The 19,655-nt window shown below is 58.6% G+C and overlaps 2 pseudogenes; both read right to left on the reverse strand.

Moving 5' to 3' along the window:
* Positions 1 to 3,903: 3,903 nt before the first annotated feature.
* Positions 3,904 to 13,942, reverse strand: LOC142440887 (cytosolic phospholipase A2 beta-like; annotated as a pseudogene).
* Positions 13,943 to 15,159: 1,217 nt separating this feature from the next.
* Positions 15,160 to 18,827, reverse strand: LOC142440898 (bifunctional peptidase and (3S)-lysyl hydroxylase JMJD7-like; annotated as a pseudogene).
* Positions 18,828 to 19,655: the final 828 nt, after the last annotated feature.

Genomic DNA, 19,655 nt, shown 5'->3' on the forward strand with positions numbered 1-19,655 from the left:
GTGCCCCATCCTCTGAGGCAGGAAGGTGGTCAGCTAGGGTGAGCACGGAGGAAGATGAGCAGGGGCTCTGCAGTCACACAAATGTCACCTAAGAATCTCACTTAAGTATAAAATGTTTGTCTCCATTGCAAAGCCACCTCTAGCAACTAGGATCCACTCTCTCCCCATCTGGAGCAGACGAGTGAAGAAAATCAAAAACTGAAGCAAAGCAGTCCACAGGACTAACGGACCACCAATACCACAGCCCTCCATCCTTGTCCTGGAGACAGGAGAGTTAGATGGTGCCCAGCCACCGCCTCAAACTGCTCTGGTTGAGCTCAAACTGGCAACTTGTGCACAGCTTGAAAGCCAATGGAAGTCGACTTCATGAAGAGAGGGCATTACAAGTTTGACAGGGACTGCTGGAGCCCCAAACCAGGGCCCTTCTAATCCAAAACAGAGCCCAGCTCCGGGAATCACCCCTGCCCAAGCAACAGTCGAGCTAATAAAGTGAACGCATGGCACCTGTGAGGCACTTGCTTCCCAGAGCAAAGGGGAGCATTTGCCCTCAAAGTTCAGGAGGGAGGGAGGGGCCAGGGAGGAGGCAAGAAGAGTGCTGTGTTATATTATGAGGGCTGCAAACAAAATGTGTAGAAATTGTTAAACTGCTCTGCATGTTTCCACTTAAAACAAAAACCCTCTATATTAAAATTCATATATATATGTGCATTATATGTATATATATGTATATATATATATATATATATATATATATATATATATATATATATATATATATATATATATATATATTAGTCAAACCCAAGGTCAGAAAAAGGCATGCCCCGGGCTGCTGCTCGTGGCAAGGTCAGTGGTCTGAAACCCATCAGAGAGACGCGGCTCGGTTGTCTGCTCCCTTAGTGACAGCCTCAGAGAGCCGCAGGGGCCGTCGTGTGCTGTCCTACAGGGCCTCGATGATAGAAATCGACTCGATGGCAATGATTTGAGTGCTTTGAAGGTCAGAAACTGTAGACAGTGATCTATAAACGTCCTTCTCTCCTGTAAGGTGTCTGTAACACAATCAAAGGAAAACAATCAGTCTGCTCTCCAGATCTTCAATGGGACCATTTCCAGGGAGCCTGGCCACACACTGCCATGCTGTGCCTTCTCAGATCCCCTGGCACTGCTAGGAAGGTTGTGGGCCCTGCAGGGGTGGGGGACTCTCCAGCCTGCTCCCCAGCAATAGAGGCACTAGGCCAAGACTGGAAGAGCCCGGCGGGGGGAGAGTGGGGAGGTTGAGGCAGTCACTGTGCCCTGCTTCTGACACTCTTCATGTGGCTGCTATGGTCACCCTTGACCTCAGGGAAGGCCAAGGGTCACCAGGGCAGAAAACACTTCCTTTTTACGGTGAGGGCCATATCAGGTCTCAACTCCACTGCTAATTAGCTGTGGTCTCTAGCAAGTAACCCAGCCTCTCGGTGCACCCAGTTTCCCCAGTGCTATCTGGAGTCCCCAGAAGGGCCAGGTACAGCGAGGCTGCTTGCAGCTGGGCCAGAACCAGCAGCTGCCCTCACCGTGCCCTGAAGCCAGAAGCCCAGAACTCAAAGGCTGAGCTTTGCTGAAGGTCGTCCGACAGGGCCTCTCAGCTTAAGTAAGCGGTCCCAAGCTCCAGGCTGTACAAGTTGCTCCCTGGAACACGTGGCCCGGGCCCCCAATGTGGGCACACAGAAAGCCAGTTCACCTCTCAGGACAGTGGTGCTGTGACTGGATGTGGACACGCCCGCATCGCCCACTCAGGGCCCTGGAGCAGGGTCCCCATCTGCTCTGCACCTCCCGCACCAGACGCCCACTGCCCTGGGACTAAGAGAAGCCTCACCCCCACCCGCCAGGGCAACCCATGGTCCCCGGGCAGCTTCTGGACCATGTCACTCCCTTCCCCAGACTTGACGGCTGTCCCACCCACGGGCTCAGCCCTCTGTACTCATGCCTGTCCATGTGTGCATGTGTGTGTGCGGGCGCACCTGTGATAGATGTTCACGTGTTTTTGGTAGATGCGTGTCCATCGGTGCGGTGTGTGTTCATCCAGGTGTGTTTATGGTATACATGCCTGTGGTATGTCCATCCATGTGTGTGTGTCTGTGTGGTGTGCGTCCATGGGCACACACACACACATCTGCAGATCCGTGCGATCCTTTAGCTTCCTGCTGCTGGCTGGTCTGCGGAGAAGAGCAGGCCCTCTTGGAACGCCTTGCCTACTGGAGCAGCACGGGGTTAGGGCAGCCTCTCTTGGCATAGTCCCAGCAAGATTGCCTGGACTTGGCCTCCTGCAATTGTGCCCTTTGGCCTGCCTTCTCCCCTTCCCTCTCCAAACCAACCTCGGCTCATGGGCAGCCTGGTGCCTCCCCGTCCCTTGCTGTCACAGTCCCCTGCAGCTCTCGCAAGGCACAGGCCCCGTCGCCCTCCAAGGTGAGAAGAGAATCTAGTCAGGGGTCAGAAGGTGGAGGCAGAGAAGGCAGGGCAGGGCAAGGCTCTCTCTCTCTCTCTCTCTCTCTCTCTGTCTCTCTCACATGTGCAAGCAGGAGCCCCTGTTCCCCCCTACTCCCACCCCCCAGAATGTGCAGCACCCCTGAGCCCACCACCCTCCACCAGTGGAGACATCCTGGGGCACCATCTCCGCTGTAATTGCCCACCTCCACGCACTCTCCCATGGGGTCCAGTTCATGAATGGGATGAATGGCTGGGGTGAAGCCTCATCCTGAACACAGGGGTACTGAGCAGTCACTCCTGCCCTGACTCTCACTCTGTGCCCAACCTGGGAGTCACTCAGCCATGCATTGGGGGGAAGGGGGAAGGAGAGTGTCATGGGAATCCACGTGGTTACCAATGCTAGAGGAACGTGGGGTATTGTCAGGGTGGTGGTGGTGGGGCAGGTGTGACCCAGGGACCCAACATTCATTCACTGGGCCTCGCTGCTCCTCCACAGGGGTGGGTGGGGCCAGAAGTGACCCTGGGTCTGTAGGTGAGTGGGTGGGCCCAGAAGTGACCCTGGGGCTGTAGGTGAGGACGTGCTCCATCCAGGTCACCACATGGAACCAGCCACAGACTGCCCATGCAGGCTCGCCACAGTCTAGCCAGGCCACCATGCAGCACCCTGGGAACGGGCAGCTCCTGGTAAGAGGCAGCCCTTCCGAGGTCACACCTTCCTAGGCTCTTCCTCAAGTTGCTCTGACCCCCACCCGGCAAAGAGGGCAGCTACTGGCTGTGAGGGTGGGGCAGGGGTGCCCGAAGCAGACACCTCCTACGGGACTTCCTGCTGGGAAAGGGTGGCACAGCACCAAGAGTCTGGCAACTCTTTGCGGGGCCAGGGAGATGTGTCCTTGTCTTGTTTCCTAAACTGGTCTTTGATGGTGGTACCAAAGGTCTCCCCATTCGTAGCAGCAATGACATCCTCAGACCGTTGGTGGGACGAGTCCTGTAATGTGTGCAGCCCCCGAGTCCCTGTGTACAGCATTCAGAGCAGCAGGGCGGGGGAGCCTGGGACCCTCCCCCCAGTGCCAGCATTCTACACCGGGCCCAGCCACCCCGAACCCCAACCCCACCCCATTTGCACCCTGGCTGCCACAGCACCTCTGCACCCCACCTCTCCCGGTGCTTGGAGAAGAGGCCCACTGTGGCATGCTCCAGGGGCCCAGGGCCCAGGACCAGAGCAGCTGCTGAGCTGTGGCAAGCCCATAGTCACAGCTTCAGTTCACAGTGCAGATGGCCCTCTGTGAGGTGCTGGCAGCTCCTGCCCCATCTAGGGTACCAGGGCATATACCCAAGGCTAGGAAAGGTGCTGCTGGGGCCAACCAGGCCCTCCGAGGTCCCAGAACACTGGGGGATGGCTCTCTGAGGCTGAGGCATGGCTTCACTCGGGGCGGGCTGTCAGCGCTGCCTCCTCTTCCGCACAGCCTCGCGCAGGGCAGCCGGCAGCCGCTCCTGGTTGTTGCAGATGTTGTAGTGGGACAGGCCCAGAAGCTTGTCCAAGTCCTCTTGGCTATAGGTCACTTTCGAGTAGTGGTAGGGGAATCAGACGGAGACAGGTTCACCAGCCCGGCCTCCGGCTCCTCGGGTGTCCTAGGGACCCCTGTGCAGAGAGCACATCGTGGGCATGGAGGGGCAGGGTGCTGGGGTGGAGGGCGGGTCTGCTGGGTCGGGGAGGCTGGGACACCAGGAAGGGGGTAGCGGCAAGCTGGCTCACCAGGGGCTGAGTGGTCCCGGAAGGAGTCGTTGACCAGGGGGAAGTGCAGAATGACTGGGGCCTCAGGCCGGCCGGGGTCAGAGAACTTGTGGCACTCCCGAGGCTGGCGCTCCTCACCAAGGCTGGGAGAGATGGGCGGGAACGGGATGCCCTGCTCTTGGCACATGCGGCCCACCAGCTGCAGCTGCTGCAGGGGCACAGAGGGCAGGAGAGGGCTAGCCTTGGGCTCCCTTGGTCCTGGACACTGACGTCACATAGGACCAAGCATCAGTCGGAGTGGACAGCCGTGCCGCAGCCCCTCAGAGCTCCACCAAACGGACTGTAGCCATCGCTGAGGCCAGCCATGAAGGGCACACACCTCTCACTAAATTAACACAGAAACTAAACGCTGGGGTGTCGACGGCCTGCAACCAGCCGGGGTGCAGGTGCAGCCAACCAGATTCACCATCACATCCTCTCCCCAGTGCGGAGAAAGCCCCCTGATGGAGCGTGAATGAAACCCCAGTTCTTTTCACAGGGAGTGCTGGTGGTGAAGCAGTTATGTGCTGGGCGAGGTTCTGCAGGGTCAGCACTGGGAAAGCACCCGCTGCTCCATGGAGAGAGGGCCGAGCACCACGTTCCTGAACTTGTGCCTCCACGTTGGTAGCCACAGACTCTCCCTTAACAGCCATGCTGCCTTCAAGTGAGCACATGGCTGGTCTGATCTCCCTACAGAGGCAGACATCCTCTGGCTCTCTCTTCCTGCTGTCGCCCAGCCCCCCTCTCAGCTTCCCCCAATGCAGCTGTTAGGCTTCCTCACTTGTGAGCTCAGCGTTACTGTCGATCCCACCCACCTTGTGGCGTATGTAACTACTGAATATGCATGTCTTAAGGCTACCTGTAACTACCCCAAGATAATACAGATGCTCTCTCTTCCCCCACTTCCACGTGGTCCATCAAGAGGAGCTGAGGTGAGCATGCTATCATAAAACGTGCCTGACTCCTTTATTGTACTCTCGCTCCCCTATCTCTCCTAGCCTCTATGACTTTACTAGACCTTTACTATTTTATCGCCATACAATTGTGCCTACTGACCCATTGGTTGTTAGAGGCTGATTTCCTGTGACAAACTGCTCCGTGGGCATTTTTACTCCCGTAAGCAGTTCGATCTCGGAAACACACTAAGGGGGACCCGGTGAGTCAGCATGGACTCCATGGTGGGGATCCTGGTTTGGTTGTTTTGACATGGTGTGGTGGTTAGATATTATGTCCACTTGGACCTGCGTGAAAGTGCAGGGGTGGAGTCCCACCTGTCACTCAGGTGGAAGCCTGGTGATCCCTCCTTGGAAGGAAGGGGAGATGCTATGAGCCTCTTCCTCCTCGCTGGGATTCTGTCTCCAGGGACGGCCCCATGGGGCCACCAGCCTGGAGAGCCTCCGACTCGGCCGTGTTCACGCCAGCCTGGGCATTATCTGCCTGCAGCTACACAGAGGCTGAGGAAGGTTCTGACTAGCATGGTCTTGAATCACACTGGGCTGGGATGCCTTGCTGATCTAAAATGACTTCTTGATATAAAGCTCTTTCTTTCTACACAGAGGAGTGTTGCTGCTTTTGTTTCTCTGGACAGCTCAGCCCATAGCATGTGGGTCCCTGTCTCGTAGGGTTGGGAGGAAGCCAGCAAGGCACACACTGTGAAGCCGCCCTAGCATCCTCGGGTGCCACTCATCAGCTCCCCCACCTGAAAGGCAGCATTTAAGTTGTAGTCCAGCGACAGGATGAGGTCCACGTCCCGGGTGGGCTGCAGGAGGGGCGGGCAGCTGGTGTTGACAAAGTAGCCCATGTCCAGCAGGCAGAGGCGGGGCTCCCCAGGGGTCAGCTGGTTAGGGAGTCCATCCAGTTTGGTGTCTGGAGAGGTGGGCGGGGTGGGAGGGCAGCCTTGAGCACGGGTGCTGAGGACACCACGCTTGCTCCCCTGGTCAGTGGCAGTCACTGGCTGCTCCTGGAAAAAGACTCCGCCCTCAGGCCCCACCCACCTGGCCCCAGCCCTGAAGCAACCTCCAGCCCCAGTTGAAGGAGAAGGCAGGAAACTCTACTTCCAACATCCCGTGGGGCCACACATGGAAGGGATGGAGCCAAGGGGTGAGGTGAGGGGCCTGGAGCCAAGGCCCACAGCTCTGGGAAGACATCAGGGGGCTGGGCCCCGGTGGGAGAAGCTACCTTTCCAGGAGGAGAAGTGAGGGTGCTGGAAATAGTCTTTGTGGAACTGGAGACCACGCAGAAAGTTGTGGGTGGCCTGGGCAAGCGGGCGCCACGTCAGGAGGCCAGAGAACAACTCCCCGATCCTCCCAGCCAGGCTGGGTGGCACTTCCATCTTCAGCACTGGGACCTGCTCCTTGTCTGCACAGCCAGGGAGTGGGGCGTGGGTGCTAGCCCAGTCTGAGGGCAGTGACCCCGGAGAGGGAAAGAGCTGAGACCAGTGCCCCCACCACCACACACACACAGAGCTGGGAGTCACATGCCCACCCCCAGCACCAGCCCCGGAGCCTGGGCACCTACCCAAGCTGGTCAGGGTCTGAGCCCAGCGATCCCAGAATGGACTGGGCTCCGAGGACCAGTATAAGCTGTCTTGGAGGCTGGCTGCATATAGGTTGGTCCAGATACCTGGGAGCGCAGACACAAGGGGACGAGAGCCCCCATTCCTGTCACAGCCTGACCCTTCCCTGCTGCCCGCCTCAGTGATGGGGCTCCCCCAGAAACATCCTCCCCTCCCCCATTCTCTCTCCAATACCCCCTCACCTTCCAGGAAGCAGATGCGGGACTCAGGCATCCTCTTCATCAGCCGCCCCATGAAGAACTCGGAGCCGAAGAGCTCGGAGGGGATGAAGGCACCTTACTTGGAGAAACCGAGCTCGTAGGGGGAGAAATCACACCACTCTGCGGTGGGAAGGGACCGCTGTTGGCCACCACCCTCCTGCCCACCCGAACCCATGCAGGGCAGCCACAAAGGACGGGGCGACTCCCCTCCAGTCCAAGTGATTCTGGGGTCATGGGTGTCTGGATTCACTCGGGTCCCGGACCAGCGTGTAAGGAGAAGGGCATGAAAAACTGCCTCCCCACACCATCCCAACAACCCCTTCCCCGACCCCTGGCCGCCCGGGGCCTCAACCAGCTGCCTCGACCTGCCTCCAAATTCAAAGGTGGACAGGCCGTGCCCTTTAGTGTTGAGGGCATAGTACATGGGGAGAGGTTTCTGGCCGTGCCTCAGAGCCTGTCGCTGCTCTGAGAGCTTGTGGACATCAGGCTGTAGGGAGATACCTCCGTGTAAACCCATTGCTGCCTGGTCTCTGGAGATCTCCCCTCGCCCTGCTACCCAGCAGGGCTGCCTCCAGGTCCAGGCCCGTCCCCGTGGGCCGCCCTTCTGTACCCCATCATGTCGCATGGCCTCATTGATGAGGGCCCAGAGGTTGGTGAAGCAGGCCGGGTGTCCCAGGCGAGCGCGCTCCTCCAGCTCCTGGTAGTACCATTGCAGCTGGCTGGGAGCCAACACGCCCAGCTTGTTCTTGGTCACCTGCGTCTTCAGCAGTATGGTGGTGCCCCCCAGGTCCTTCTGCGACCAATCTGGATCCTTGTAGAGGTTTTCTAAGATCCTAGGCAAAGCCAGAGGTCGGGGGCAGACAGGTTCCTCTAAGAGTCCCCCGAGACCTCACACCCCTTCGGACCTTCTCTCCCAGGGCAGCAGCCCGCAGGTGCCTTCCAGCTCCATGGAGACAGCCGAAGCCCATGGGGCACCTTGGGCATATCGCACCTGCCACCTGCCTCCTCGCAGACCTTCCAATCTAGTCAGGGAGGCCAAGGGGGCACTGGAGAAGCCTTACCACAGGCACCCCTGCCTCTGCCCACTCACCCCCAGATCCCACACTCAGCCTGCTCACCAAGTGGAGCCCGAGGCCCCTGTGATGTAGAAGACGCAGTCCAAGAGGCCCAGCTCCCTGAGGCCGGTCAGCTGCCCATACAGGGAAGTCATTGCCCGGACCCCTCCACCAGTAGCCATGATTGCCACCACTGGGACCTGGAAGGGCAGAGTACAGCTGGGTTCAAGGGAGGCCCTGCGGGGACTTCCAGTTGGTGGAGGGGAGGTCAGGGTGCGCCGGGCAGTAAAAACCACAGGAGGAGAACACAGCAAGTCAAGTGGCCACTCAGTCCCCTGCCCCTGGCCCCACCACCAAGTTAGCATAGGTCAGAGTCTGGTGGGGACCCATGGAGCGGGTCTGAGTCAGAGCAGCTGAGGAGAATCATGTCAGGATAACCTCCTTCAGCAGGGTGGGTCCTTTCGGGTTTTGAAAACTCCAGGGAGCGTACAGGCCACAGGCCTTATCTCCCCATCCCCAGCCTGGGGAGTACGGCGGTCACTTCTTAAAAGACACAGGCTCACCTCAAAACCCCAAATCAGCGTCCCTCTCCCCTTGCAAGGAGCTCATTTCCTTAGGAGCCAGCCCAACCTGCAGAGAGGCCTGGCCAGATGTCCACCGAGTTGTCTGAGAGGCCCAGTCTTAAAATCAGCTCCAGGCCAAGGGCCAACGCACAGAGAAGGGTAGCTACCCCTGGTGGGGCCCGTGGTTCTGACACTGCTCAGCCGCATTGGGCCCAAGATAACATCAAGAAAGCTCCGGGAAGTACAAGGGGGGTAGATGGGCAGACGAGAGGCAAACACAAGTCCGCCTTACAACCAACCCTGGTCGGGCAATGGAAATGTGGAGGCCCACTCAGCTCAACACTCGGCCTGAGACCCCCACACTCCTGCCCAGCCTGACAGACCTCGTCCTCCTGCAGGTCTCCCTCCAGCTGCAGGGCCTGCTGCAGGGCCTTGGCCACCACCTGCTTCCTCCTGCTCAGGAAGGCCTGCTCCTCAGCACACAGCTCAAAGCCCAGGCGCACGGCCAGCTCCCCTGGTCTGGGGGTGGGGTGGGGGGATGGACGGACAGTGAGGCAGTGCTCATCCTCGTCAGAAAAGAGGACACTGGGCCCATCTCCCTGCAAGATCCACGTCCATCTCTTCTCTCCCTTCAGCCTGTGTGCTGAAGCTTGGAGAGTGAGGGGGGGATGGTGGGCCCAGAGCCACACCAACACGCCAGGCATGACAGCAAGGCCAGCCGGCAGATGAGGGTGTCCCTGTGGCCAAAGGTGGCCCTGAGTCTCAGCTTCTCCCTCCCCTGCAACGCTGGACCAGGGCTACACTGGGGAGGGGGCACGGGGGCTGAGAAGGAACAAAGGCCTTTAAGTTGGGGCTGCTTATGCTCCTAGACACCGAGGGCCAGCAAAAGTTCTTGAAGGCCCACCCACGTTGCTTCCACCCAAAAGGTTGCTTCCTTCTGGTCTTTGTGCTCCTCAAACCAGGCGTGTTACTCTCCTCAGCCCCCACCTCTCTCCCACCCAGTGAGGCCACACACAGACTACAAGGCTGAGGAAGGACCCTTTCTGCTCTGAGCACCTTCCCAAGACTGGGAGCTCCCTGCTGTAGCCACCCGCTTGCTTCCGGTCCTCCAGGCCACCCAGCTGCACGTAGCGCCCTCCCTCCCCCGCCTGCTCTCCCCCAGCCCAGCCTCTCACCTGTCTTCTTTTCTCAGCTCCACCTTCATCAGAGGCTCCTGCAAACCAGCAAAATACCACTCAGAAAGGCTGGCACCTCCACCCCAACTTCGGCCCTGGGATGCCCCAGTCATCTCCACAGGGATGCACCCCCACAGCCCAGCCCAGGGGCTTGGCCCAAAAGAAAAGGGAGAGAAGGAGTCACCCCCTGCCCCCACCCGTGCACTGGCCTGAGGCCCTGTCCCACCCCCACATCAAGGGTCTCTTCCTCTGAGTGAAGAGTACCTGGGACGTAGGGAAGACCAGCCTCACGAGCTGGTCTGATGGCAGGGCCCTGAGTGGCACCTTCAGTTGCTCTTGGGGGGCGTTCTGCAAGGGGACCAAAACTGTACACTTACCCGAGTCTCAGAGCAGGGGTACCACCCAGCCCTGTGGGCCTGAATTCCAGGGGGTCAGTGGGGGGGCACCCTACCTGCAGGTGGATACTCAGCTCCTGCTCCCAGCAGGTGGGGAAGTGGAAACGGAAGGAGTCGCTGCCTACGGTGACCTCCTGAGATCCCTCGTAGGACCCGGGGACAACAAGCTGAACTTTTCCCTTTGACTCTGGAGAAAGGAACCGAGGTAGGGGTGGGAGGGGGTTCCCTGCCCGTGAGGTGTCTCCCGCCCCTGTGGCTGGCAGAGGCTGGGAGGAGTTACCCCCAGCCCAGCCCCCTCGGAGCAGGGTCATGGGAAAAGACCAGGTCTTGGTAAGCCCGGGCAGTTTCACCCCCAGCCCCTAGCCTTCGGAGGCTAAAGGTGGCTGGCAGCTTCTTCCAGGATGGGCAGCTGAGGAAGGGGGAAGACATAGGCTGAGGGCCAGGGCTGTCCTGGTGACCTGGGAGACTCACCCTTCTGGTCCCCGGCCTCCTTCAGCCGCACATGCAAGCGGGAAAGCTCACGGGCCTGTGTTGGGAAGAGAAGATTCATATGCCGCCCCTCCCACGCAAGGATACCTCACCACTACCCTTTCCCCTGCAGCCCGTGGTTACTGCTCCTCAGTCCCATGTCCTCTGGAAATCATAGCCCCTCCCACTTTGCTCTTTCCTGTTCCAGACAGACTTGCAGCCAGGAGGGCAGGTGAGCAGATGGCCTGAGGGAGGGTGTGTCACTCACCACTACAATCCCAAAGCACTACTATGATCCCAAATCACTACTGTGATCCCAAGTCATACTATGATCCCAAAGCACTACTATGACCACAAAGCACTACTATGATCATAAAGCACTACTATGATCCCAAAGCACTACTATGATCACAAAGCACTACTATGATCACAAAGCACTACTATGATCACAAAGCACTACTATGATCCCAAAGCACTACTATGATCACAAAGCACTACTATGATCCCAAATCACTACTATGATCACAAAGCACTACTATGATCACAAAGCACTACTATGACCCCAAAGCACTACTATGATCCCAAATCACTACTATGATCCCGAATTAGTACCATGATCCTAAGTCACCATTACCATCCCAAATTACCACTATGATCCCGAATCACTACTATGATCCTGAATCAATCACTACAATGATCTGACTCACCACTAGGACACCGTTGCTGGTGAGCTGCTCCGCACAGTCTGACCTGGGAAAAGCCATGAGCGGGGGTCAGGTTCTTGCCCCCAAGGAAGCCTAGGCAGTCCTTCCAACCACAGAGGGTCCCCGGGGAAGGACACCAGCCCTGAGCGCACGAGGCTCTCTCCTTCCAGAAGGGACAGATTTGACCCAGAGTCCCTCCCCCTACCTCGCAACCCCCAACTCCCCTGACCCCCGCAACCCCCAACTCACACACTCCGCAGGCGGAATTCAACGTCAAACCGCTCCCCACCCTGAAAAAGCAAGTTATAAAGGTAAGACATGTGCATGTATGTGGGCATGCAGGTGAGTGGTTGTGTGCACATGTGAGTGTGTGTGCATGTGTATCCACATGGCTGTGCATGTGTGAGTGTGACAGTGGTTGAGTGCGTATGCTTGCGTGTGAGTGTACCTGTGTATGTGTGTGAGGCTGCGTGTGGGTTGGAATGTGAGTGTGAGTGTGTGTGTCAGTGTGGGTATGTGCAGATTCCAACCCAGATGCCAGCCAGGGGTGCCAATGCGGGGAGGGCTGCTGTCCATAATGTAGCCCCGAGGAGGGGGCCGCTTCTCGGGAAGCAGGTCCTGGTTGACAAGGGCCTCGGGCACCAGGGAAACCTGACCTCATGGTCTGTAAACAAGTTCTTTGAAGAGGGCCATTTAAGCAGCATCCCGTTGGTGGTACCGAGGGTGGCCGCTCATGTGGAGTCTTGCCTGTGGGCTAAGCAAGAAGCTCTGGCGCCAGAACTCCCCAGGCAGCAAAGTGCCCACGTCAAACAGCACTGACAGCATGGGGTCGTCGCTGGTCAGCAGGTCTTGGTCAAAGACTTTCAGCTCCACCATGTTCTGGAAGGGGAGCAGCGGGACAGGGCCATGGGGTGGGGGTGGGGTGGGGGTGGCGCTGGGGGTACGCAGGGCTGGGCTGAGGCAGGCCCACCTTGATCTGGCTGTGCACCCGGAAGTGGAAGCTCAGATTCCAGACAGGGTTTCTGCAGTTGTTGACCGTGCGTGTCTGGAGCCGGTGGTTGCAGGCCGTGGGCAGCCACAGGGTCACATAGAAGTCAGGGTGGGTCACTTGGAGGAGAAGAAATGAGGGCCAATTCTCCCCCAAGCCACGCAGAGTTCACCACCAGAGGGAATCCTGGGGACGCACCAAGCCCCACCCTCCATCACCAGCCCTTGCCCGTCACTCTTTGCAGGCCCTCCTCCCAGGACCTCACAGGCCCAGCCCTCCTGCCACCTCCCACCGTCCCTGCCCTGCTCCAATTGCAACCTCAGTTCCCTTCTCCTCTCTCAGTCAACTCACCCACGTCCCTGGCAGGCAGGCTGTGGGCCTGCAGCACACGAATGGTGAGCAGGCAGGTCCCGGGCAACTTGGGCTGCAGAGCAGCGGGGAGGGGACAAGCTTGCTGTGGGATGACATGACCAAAGGCCGCAGGCGATGGAAGGGAGGTTGGGGCACCTGTGAGGGCTCACCTTGCACCAACAGGGCCAAGGCCACCCAGAACCCCGAGTCTAGAAGAGACAGGGCACGTCCATAGGAACTTACACAATGCCCATGACAGGTCTGTCCCAAGGGCTATCCATACATTAACTCAGCCGACTACTACGCTGCCTCACGAGGAGGCGGAGGCATGGAGAGGTGACCCAGCAACTGGCCGGAGACCCAGAGGCAGGATCGCTGTGCTCTCCGCTTCCCTCTCCTGGAACCAGCAGGCTCCCATCTTGCCACCTGTCTGCCCCAGCCCATGCCCTCGCTTACAAAGCTCTGGGTGGGCATACAGAAGGGCATGGAGGGAGCGGCCTGCTAGGACTAAGCTCCTGCTTGCTCACTCGCTCCTCCCTGTGCATCCCACCCCTGGTCAGGGGGCAGTTCTGGAAGCCACCTCTGTGCTGGGGCAGGTGGGAGGTTACCAGGCCAGGCAGCCCATGGGCGCCAAGCCCTGCGCCCTCCAGGTTCTCCGAGGGCAGAGAAACAAAGGACCCCAGGACTCCATCCCAAACCACCCCGGGCTCTGGGCTGAAGCCCTGCCAGGTGCGCTGGGGCCAGGGAGCGTGTGTCAGCACACCCTTTCACTGGCCTCCCAGCTGCCGTTGGAAGTCCCAGCTGCATGCGCCCAGGGGTTCCTGGCAGAGGAAGAACCCGGGAAAGTCACCCATCTCATCAGTCTCAGGCCCCGACAGCCCAGGCAACTGACTCAGAGGGAGCAGGGGAGCAGCCAGGAGCCTCTCCCTGCCTAGAAGCTCTGTGGATCCGCAGCCCAGCCATGCCCCTACCCAAAGCTGGCAAACACACCCCCTACACCTGAAGACCACCGCGGCCACAGCCCTCCAGAGAAAGCATTAGTCAGGACTCAGGTGGGGAGCAAGGGTCAGAGTGGGCTCCAGTGCCACGCCAATCTTACCAGAGCCATGAGGCTGGGGGTCCCAGGCGGGGCGAGCAAAGGCAGCAGTAGCCACTGGGCCGAGGACTGTGGGGTTTTAAGCCAAAATCCAAGTATGTCCCAACTGGCCTCCCTAGCCCCTCCCACCTGCATCTTCCGCTCCGCCAAAGCCCCACACCCTGCCCAAGAAATGAGGCACCTCAGCCTATACTGGGGCTACTGACACCCTCCCATGGGCTCAAGGTCCCCCACCCCTGCTGGGTTCCTGGAAAACCCACTGCCCCCAGCAGACACCACCTGGGCCTGCCCAGCCGGGTCCTGCTTCCAGGACAGCTCACCAATCACCCGTGTGAGCAGGACAGGAAGGCATGGCTTGGAGGGGCCACAGGTCTGGGCAGCCGCCAGAGGTAGGGCAAGGGCAGAGTCCCCACCAACAAGGCTTGTAGCAACATCCAGGTACCAGTAGGACAGGAATGCCCAGTCTCCATTGAAGCAGACCCGGAGGAGGGGTGTATCCGGAGCCTATCATCACAGCAGGGGAGTGGCTGTTACTAAAAACAGCTCTTCTAAGCCAGGGATTGGGCCACCTGGGTCCCCAGAGATGGCCAGGACTGGAGCTCCAGGTGGGCACCCAGGGGAAGGGGGCTCATCTCCCCTTTTGTGGGGGCAGCATGAGAAAGCCAGTTCCTTCTGCAGAGGAGCAGCCCAGGGGTGGGGGTGGGGCAGGTTCTGTCCCCTGGTCCCTGTGCTGGTTAGGAGACACAGGCTCGTCCCCAGGCCACCAACCCCATCGAGGAGCAAACCAGAGTCCCAGTCAACGAGCCCTGGCAGAGAGTTAAAACAGGGTTGGCCTGCCGGCCAGACCGGAGTACAAGCTGTGGTCCCTGGACAGACAGGGAGCTAGCTCCTCTCTCTGACGTTTCCATCTGAACCCTCCCCGCCCTCCTGGAGACACAGAAAGCCACAAGGGGCAGGTACCACATGGAGCCTCCCCGGCTTTATTGAGCATGTCCTTCGAGCGAGCGAGCGGGCCCTTACAGAAACCCTCTCCAGGCCCCAGGGCAGCCAGAAAGGTAGGGACCATCATTATATCCACTTCACAGCTTTACAGAGGAGGGAGGACGCCGCAGCTGGCCTCCACCCACGGGGCTGCTTCACCTGCGTGGCAGCTTTCTGGGAACCCTGACCTAGACACCTGCCTGGCACTTCCTGGTCCTCCTCCTATCACCCACGATAGTCTCCAGGGTCGGTCCCAACCCAAACGGGGTTCTGGGTCAGACAGATTGCAGGGTGTCTCTGTGGGGGCCCATCTGAGGAGGAGCCAGAGTGCCCCCTGAGCTGTGGGGGGGGCACGTTCCCTGGGGGCTCCACTAGTCCAGGTCTGAGGCCTTGGTGAGGGTGTCGAGCAGTTGGAAGTAACTATACTTGAGGTCATACTCCATGTCGTACCAGAAGTTCACTGTGGGGAGAGCAAGCACAGGAGTGGGTGGCCCAGCTCTGACCCAGAGCCTCCCCAGCCCACCCGCTGGCCGAGGCCAGCAGCTCCTCACCAGCAATGCAGCCCTGGGACTGCTGCACGTGGTGGACCCACATGGCCGGCAGGTAGAGCATCTCGCCGGCCTGCATGGTGCAGCGGAGGGCCTGGGCCCCACGGTACTGTGGGTACTGGGACAGATCTGGTGTCAAGGGATCCAGTGGAAGCCAGGGCACCTGGGGACGGAGCAGGACCGGGGAACTCGGCCTTTGGCCTTGCCAACGGTAAGGGCCAAAGGTCCCCCTCCATCCGCCCTGGGAAGCCAGCCCCAGAAGGTGGGACCTTACGGAGGAAGGGGCCACCTTCCCAGGACTTTGGGGCCCCCTTGCTCCTCGGAGATGGATGAGCTCGCCCCTCCCTGAGGCCCAGGGCCAAGATGGACACCTTCTCCATGGCCTCTTCATCCACCACCTCAAAGGTGCCCGCCTCAGTGAGTCAGTAGGTTGCTGGGTTGTACGGCTCTGATGCCAGAGAAAAAGGGGGAGCTCAGCAAAGAGTGCTCCCAGTCCCTCACACCTCCTCCCAGCCTCTCCTGTTGCCTGCCTGGCCCCAGGGACACAGGCAGGGAAGCCTCGCTACCCTTCCTCTGGTTTGGGGCCCATGCGTAAGGCAGGTCCCAGCCCTACCATAGGGGATGAAGGGTCGGTCGCTGGGCGGGTGTAACAGGAAATGTTTCTCTCCAGAGAGGACTCAGTAGAGGTTTTCGTAGTGGTCCTTGTGCACTGCCAACACAAAGAAGGTCCTGGGCAGATTTGGCGGAGCAGGGCACATGAGAGGCAGAACCTGCCCACCCAGAGCCTTGCGCCTCAAGACAACCAGGGGTGTAAAAACGAGAAAGTGCTGCGAATAAAGATTTCAACCTTCCATCCAAAGTGTCCCCTGATGTCTCCTTTACGCCCAGTACTAGTTCAACTTAGGCAGTAAAGGATCTCCATCCCTCTGCCATGAGCATGGTGTTCTTTTAAACTCCATCCGGGCTCAGACTGAAAACAGCCTCTTCAAAGAACAGCCAGGATCCTGGAGGACAATGAATTTATAAGGGGGGAGGTGGAATCCCATTATTTTCTACACAGTTTCTGAAGCCCGCTCATTTCCCTCAGGGAGAAGAACTCGGGAAGGGAGGGTGAGAACGTTTGAACCAACTAGAGGGACTGAATCAATGTCACTGAACTGTCAGTGTAGAAGCTTGGTGTGTGCTTTTGCTCTGTGTATTCTCAACGACATAGTCAAACCAGACTCCAGGAGATGCCCAGGGGGGGCTGGGGTGGAGGGCATTCCAGATCCCAGCCACCAGGGACTTGGCATTCACCACACGCCCCATGCGGGTCATCTCTCCAAAGAGGTAAATATCCACGCATAGGGTTCTCCCAAGTTCACCTCCGGGGCCAATGTGCCCTCTGAGAGATGTCTAGTGCGCCCCCACACCAAAGTCATCCCACCCACCACGCTGCAACGCCGCTCCTCCTCTGTTCGCAGAATTGTAGACCGACCCTCCAGGCCAGCCTCCCACCCTTGGCCCCATACTGGCTCCTCCCTGTCCCTGCATCCCAGAGACACCTACAGGACGTCACTGCGGCCGCCTCCCCCAGCCAGAAGTTCACCGCCTCTGGCATCTTCCCTGCAGGACAGAGGAGGAGAGTTAGGAGCGGTTGTCCCCTGCAGGTTGGGTCTGGGATAACACCCAACAGGATGTGGCCAGGGGTGCTGCGTGCGAGCGAGGGGCATCCCAGGGAAAAGTGGCGAAGAGGCCATGGTTTGGAGGGCTTGGGGAGTGGGCCCAGCCCCCCACAGGCAAAAGTTAGAGCACTAATCCTTTGCAGTCGGTCAACAGTCAAGGCTTCCAGGGCGGCAGGGCCTGACCCTGGCCATGGGGTGGTGGGTGTGCCGGGCCCTGCCCTCCAGACGTCCAACACACCTCACAGGGGCAGCAGGCGCTCGGCTGGCATCACGAAGTGGTCTCCGCGCACGGAATCAGCATAGCCATCTGGGGTCACCGCTACGCTCACCTCCGTGGCGCCCACCGTGGCCCTAGGGGAAGGGACTCTAAGAGCATGCCCACATGCCACAAGACAGCTCGCCCATCACCCTAGCCCAGCCCAGGGCTGCACCCACCTCAGATAGGGGAGTGACCACTTCTGCAGGGCATTGCGCACGATGCAGGGCCTGCTGGGGCAGACCCAGTCCCGGTAGAAGTGCAGTGGCATCGGGGCCTCATCCAGGTAGGGCACGGTTGGAGGCACGCCAAGCTCTTAAGTGGGGTGGGAGGTAGATGTTGACATAAACAGCACCCAGCCACTTACGGATGAGATGCCCTCTCTGGGCAGGCCACAGGGTATCACTGGGCAGTGCTCACTGGGGAGGGACCAAGAGACTCTGGACCACCAGAAATAGAAGGGGATTTTCAAGGAGGAGGCTGCCGCACGCCTACTCCAGGAGGGGCCACACAGCCCAAGAGCAGGTGAGCAACATTCTCTGGTGTCAACTTGTGGAGGGGTGGAGTCTAAGCTGTCATTCAGGTTGCAGCTTGATGACCTCATTTGGAGGTGCCCACGGAAATCAATAGCTCCCTTCCTGTGAGACATTCCTGCTGACAAGACACACAGAGCTACACTAGAGCCCTGGAGCCGCAGGGCTCACTTAGAGACCCCTGCTAGCGCTGGGATGCCTCCACCACCACTGGGTCCACAAGGCTTTCCACCCACTGGCCTGTGATCTTCCTGCATCAGCATCATTGCTTGTGTTTCGTGAGTAGGAAGAGGGATTTATAGACTGGTATCGGACATGTGGGCTAATATCAGACCTAAGGACTTGATCTGGACTGGGCTGGGATGTTTTCTTAATGTACAATTTTTCTTTGATATAAAGTTCTCTTTTAAAACACATATAAGTGTCTATGAATTTGTTTCTCTGGTCAACTGGGGCTAACACAGCGGGACTCCTGCTTGGCCCAAACCCCAGTCCTCCCTGGGGCCAGACCCTTGGTTAGCTTCCCTAGCTGCAGTGGCGGACCTCTAGCGAAGTATAGAAAAGCAGCCTCAGGCACCACGCAGGGAGCTCCCCGTGGCTGGGGGCAGCAAGATGAAGGAAGAATGCCTTCCAACTGCGAATATTCACTGAATATTTTGGAATGTGCTCAGCACTTGGCTTGGCCAGTGTGAATGGGTCCTTTCAAGATGCTGACAGCCTCATCGGGGAGACATGCCTATAACCTGAACGCCCTGGGTCTTCCATGATGGTACCGTGCTGTGTGCTGCCTGGGTGGCTTTCTCTTGCTGCCCTTCATAAACATCACTGACTCCCTGTTGTGCTCCTGGCTGGCTCCTCGTCTCACGGAGTCTACCTACAAACACTCCCAACCTCCCTCGCCCTCACCTTCATGGGGCCCCTCCACTCACAAGTCACCCCAAGAGCCTTCCTTCCCCCAGCTGGCTATCCTTCTTCTTTAGGAACTTGTGAACCACACCACCCACCGCCCACCCACTCCTGGCCCCAGCCCACAACCATTTCTAGTAAACAAACAACAGTTGCCCTCGAGTCGATTCTGGTTCCTGGTGACCTGGGATGTCAGAGTGGACCTTTGCTCCACAGTTTGTGGCCCTGACTTTTCTGAAAAGGATTGCATTTCGTTGGGGGTCCTTTAGGAGTAGGCAAAGTGCACCGACCTTCCCATTAGTAAGACAAATGCTTAACCATGGACACCACCCCGGGGCTCTGAAAAACTCCTCATTCCCTTCCTGCGTGCATGTCCACTTGACCACCTGCACCGTCAAGCACACTATCTATGGGCCCTGGTGGTGGCACGGTGCTTAAGCACGTGGCTGCTAACCAGGAGGGGGTTGATCTCAGTCCACCAGGTGCCCCTCGGGGGAGAGACGTGGTGGCCAATCTGTTTCCTCAGACACAATACGGGGCAGTCCTACGACTCCAGTGACAGGTTTGCAAACAGGTTAATATACTATCTACTCAATTGATTTCCACTGGATAGCTGTCTCTGTCCCCGGCTAGAATGTGATCTCCATGAGGGTGGGGGTGTGGGTTACACCTTCCCAGGATGGAGCACAGTGCCCAGCACGCCCATGATCCCCAGTACACACTGGCTTAATGACTGGATGAAAGGCTTACAATATCTCCTGCCACAGTGAACTAACTGGTTCCCCTGGCTTAACTCCCCTCCTTCCAAAAGCATTTATCACCCCAGCTCCAGACATCTTCTTGAAAGGCAGTCTCATGTTGTCACTCTGAGCAAACCTCCTTTGATGACTTACCACTTGGAGAATAAAGTCTGCCTGGCCTTGGTAACGGGTCCCAACCCATTCTTCTCCTCTGATGAGC

This window comes from Tenrec ecaudatus, chromosome 1 (assembly GCF_050624435.1).
Source record: "Tenrec ecaudatus isolate mTenEca1 chromosome 1, mTenEca1.hap1, whole genome shotgun sequence".
NCBI classification, from domain to species: domain Eukaryota; kingdom Metazoa; phylum Chordata; class Mammalia; order Afrosoricida; family Tenrecidae; genus Tenrec; species Tenrec ecaudatus.